Consider the following 4921-nt stretch of genomic DNA (forward strand, 5'->3'; position numbering starts at 1 on the left):
GTATATATATATATATATATAGATATATATATATACAGCATACGTATATACGTGGCAATGAATTAATCTAATCGTAATTTATATCCTAATAATACAGTGTATATCCGAAACTATAATGGTGAACTTACCTGTCATGACGCATGGAGCTAACTTTAAAGCTCAATGCATGGCGTGGTTTACCTGCCTAATCTTCTTTCACCACCTTCTGTGAGAGCTGCTGCTGCTGCTGCTCGTCATATTCCCGAATATCCGAAGATTTTTTTTTCCGCCATAGTGCCGCCACAGTGGACACATCTATGCGTGACAACGAATTTTCACGAATTCAGGGGCAAATTGTATTTAAAATTAGAAAAGAAATTGGTTTATTACCAATATAAAAGGGGAGTTCCTTGGGATTCGGACGCATCACCTTTTTTCACCAATCCCCCCTTTCACAAGTGATTTCCCCTTTGACAAATGAACCCCTTGTGACTTAAGCAATTACAATACTATTATTGTATACCTATGAGAATATTTGTGAGATTGATTTTTAGCAGAAAATATATATTGATGTTCAAATTTACCTAATTTCAATGTGTTTAAGGCCTAAATTCACTGCGCGCGACGGCGACGCGACGACAAACTTTTTTAATGAGGATCCGTTCAGACTGCCACTGACAATCGGTAGACGGCATCGCATCGTCTGTCACTCACCGGGAGCAAAGTTTGATTCGTCGTGCGACGGTCGTAATGAGTGACAGGCTTTAACTGTGCGTCTCTTTACTGTTGCTCCCTTGAGGCCCTGCATACTATAACTCCATACTCTTTTGCGTTGGATATTTACAAAAATGTATTTCACTTTAAACTGAAAGAAGTATTTAAATATATATCATATACTGTACATGCTTTAAAAGTGCAAAAAAGCTGCGGTTGCAAGGGGAAGGGGGCTTCATCCAATGCTCACAACGGGGCCATTGGGCGGGCCCCTAGACCCCACGCCCTTAACCCCACTCTTGCCTGAAGCTGGCTACGGCTATTTACAAAATAAAATCCGAACCTTCACCATACAACGACGGGGACCAACTTAAAATGAGTGTGTTGCTTGAAAATTGAACCTTGACATGTAGGCCTATTTGACCTAGTTTTACGTCCAAAAAAAAGGCAAAAAGAAAATCTGTTTCTACTACTACTGCATTGAATTTTCTTATTTAATTTCTGTTTTGATCTGAATAATTTCTATCAATCAGTTAAATCAATCAATCAATCAATCATTTTTTGTTCTTTTTCTATGGAATCTGCATAGTGATACGCATGCGTATGGCTTTAATCAATCAAGCTCACATCTCATTGGCCTACGTCATGCTTCTCCGATTCAGACCTAGACCAATAGGTCCATGGCTAAACCGACGGCTATTTTTTGTCTCGCTCTATATGATAGTAATAGTAATATTTATTGGATAACACTTTTAGATCAATGGCACACATTATACCTAACGGTGCATCAAAAACAACAAAATGTTGTGGCGAGGACTTGACCGGAGATGTAGGCCCTACGTTACCATGGCCCACAGGAGGTGGTCGGGACTTTCACATGCTCGTAACCGTTTCGTAAATGACATCCCCGGCTACGTCCCCGCTAGGCCCGGTGTGCGGGTGCCAAGACTACAATAATTGACAAGTGCATAACAGGAAGAACTGAACTGAACTTAAAGTGAAGATACAAAAGGTAGGCCTATACTGGATACTAGGCGTATGTACCGACAATATTCTGTGTCGGTTGTAAAATTAGTAGACCCAGGGAGCTTTGTATAAATAACATCCCTAAGCCTATGAAATGGTATAGAAATTAGGAAAATGGGGAATTTTTACATAGGAGAATTAAAGTCGGGTCTGCGCCTTCCCTATTTGCTTTTCTATCATTTATATTTGTTTATTCTTAGGAAAAATTTAAGATTGAATTCACGAACACAATTAATACGGTACGTGCAGCACAATCACTGTCAATGTCACAACTACTACAATATCCCTTTCACAAAATCCACATACAGTACAGTACATTTCTGCACTATCATGAGAGCTTTTGTCTTTGTGAATTTACAATTTGCCGCTAAGTGGGCGGAGTTATTTTCTGTCTTGTTGATTGGCCATTAGGCGAGTCAGCAGATCACTGAGAAGCAAAAACTATACCTTCCGGTGCTGTGTCACTGTAAACATGGCTTTGGTACAGTAGATAAGTTATGCATGTTTACACCATTGATATTCAAGAAACCATTCGTTTCAATATGCCATTTTAATACCGGTAGGCCTATAACTTATCCTCCAAAAGCGGTGTCAGTTTAACTTGCAGCATGGAACTATTTGCAGGTATGTAATTAGGAATCCCAAAGGTCGATACAAAACTTATAATATACCCGGCTGTGTTTGTCTGTATGCTGAAGATAATAACAATCATAATAATAATAATAATAATAATAATAATAATAATAATAATAATAATAATAATAATAATAATAATAATAATAATAATAAACATTTGTATAGCGCCAATTCAAAAATTTATCATACATAAATAGACATGACACTATTCTGCTGCTATGTTTTTATACTATTCAAATAGTTTATAATGTTACAGACAAGCTCCACAAAATAACACATCAACTTCAAGATTCAAAAGTACCGGTATAATTATTTAGCTGTATGCTATTTATATATAGCAATCGATTCGATATAGGCCTAATACATGGTGATCGACCTACTTTATAAGCATTTAAGAAATATCCTCGAACCTAGTCGGAATATTTGACGAAATTCTCGACTATTATCTAACCGAATTAACTGCACAAGCCTGTTGGTTTCAACTTCAAGAAGCCTGATTTTGTACATGTTTTAAGCCCAGTGAAGCGCCGAAGCTGCGTCGTGTACCGTGCTCTGTTTTCACTGTTATACAGCATTATCAAATCCCACAACGAAATGGAATAGTCCAAGTGAATAATCCCGACGCGTGGCCAACTACCTATTTAACTAGCCTTTAATCTCATCGCGTCGCCCACTCGTATACGCGTTGCTTTATTTTGCGACGCTCCCTTAAAACAACCACACCATTTGGACTCAATATTAGGAACGTTCTCCCAGTACACTAAATTATACCAATGGCATTTCAATTTATTCTGGATAAATCATTTGGCTTATTTATTGAGGCTTGCCTCTAAAGATTAGTTTTGGCCTTCCTGTTTACTTGTTTAGGCTGTTTATTCTAATCTCACCCAGCCTATTGTTTTCAATCATGCTTGCATGAAATTCTCACTTTATACCATCTAGCTTTTTCTACCCTCACTCACTCGTCACTGAGGAAGGACTAGTGTTGTCCGAAAGCTCTGGTTCTATTTCTGGCTGTTTACTTACCGATTGATGGCTCGTTTATTGCCTTTTTTAGCTCATTCATATGAGAAGAGCTTCTTGTCGAGTTCTTTATTTTTTTGTCGACGACATCATAAGAATGTAAGGCTATATGCATACATTTTGAAAGTGCAAGCATAATAAATAATATAGAAACGGTGAAGGGTTTCTTTATGTCAGAATATTCACATAGAAGATGTGTTTAGCATTTGTGTCATAATGGGTTTTCTAGGGATTATTAATTAAATTATAACCCACTCATAAACTTCTAAAATATATATTTTGGCCACATGTTATATGAAATATGCGCTGCCAATTCAGAACATGGTTGAAAAATGGAGCTATATTACGATCGCTGTCGCATTAGAAATGTTAGTTGTTATTAATATGTGTCCCTTTAATAGGGGTACTCATATTTAAGAGACACATAACCGTGAATGTCAAAATGTCCACATGATATTGGCTGAAAACTGTTTAATTTAATTTGGCACACACAGTAAGAGTCCCCATCATTTCAATAATTAAATTCTTAATATAATGGGCCTCCCTTCACAGACCATTCATATCCCTTGTATATTATGCAGCACGCTTATAGAAAATACATCAATGTACGCTGGGTGCGATGGGTGCGTACGCACCCACCCAATTTACCAAAGGTTCACATTTTCAGGGGCAGAAAATTCAAGACACTTCTTTTGCACGTTCTAGAAATCGTTCAACCAAAACTCCTTGACCAATCAGAGCAGTTTCCAACTAGGACTGCCTCTAATTCGTCGTACAGCAATTGCTGTACGGATGTTTAACTGTATTTGTAAGATTTTATATAATCTTAGATGCTAATTAGCATATGTAAATAGCGCCACCATTGTCTATGATGCCATTGGTGCATCATTGGTGAATCACAGCAAGCCAAGGAAGCGGCAAGTGTAAACATGTGTTCTGAGCTGTCCAGAAAATATGTATAATTTTCTGTTTAATGCTGGTTTAAGAAAGTCTACTTAAGGTGAAATGATAATGTAAGTCTATAGATTGTTACTGTATTCTTCATTTATTGATGACAATGATGTTTAGGCTTAATTATGGATATTATGTTGTATGATGAGCTATAGAGCCATCACATTGTTTGACATAGGCCTAGGCCTACTGTTATTTAGCTATGTTGAGACATATTATTGATGCTTATATTTCATGATATAGACAATCAATTTGTTATCTTGTTATATACCTTATGATGAAAGATTTATTCTATGTATCCATGTTAGAGCATATATGAATATTGGTATATTAAGCAATATGTATGACTTAAACATTATCCATATAGACCTGTTGTGTAAAGACATTCACTGTGGAATTTGTATTTCACGCTTGAATGATTTTGGTTAACCTAGCACAAATGTATGCTTGGTAGAGGATTAACAGCGGTTTAAGATAGGAGGCTTGATTCCTTTGTTATGCAATGAGGGCTTTGTTTAAGATAGTTTATTCTTGGAAGTTAGTTCAGTGATAACTCAAAATGCACCCTTAATATTGCATGTTTCCCTACTAT

The sequence above is a fragment of the Anneissia japonica genome, unplaced genomic scaffold (assembly GCF_011630105.1).
Source record: "Anneissia japonica isolate Jap-2015-1 unplaced genomic scaffold, ASM1163010v1 scaffold2040_len53542_cov107, whole genome shotgun sequence".
Lineage (NCBI taxonomy): Eukaryota > Metazoa > Echinodermata > Crinoidea > Comatulida > Comatulidae > Anneissia > Anneissia japonica.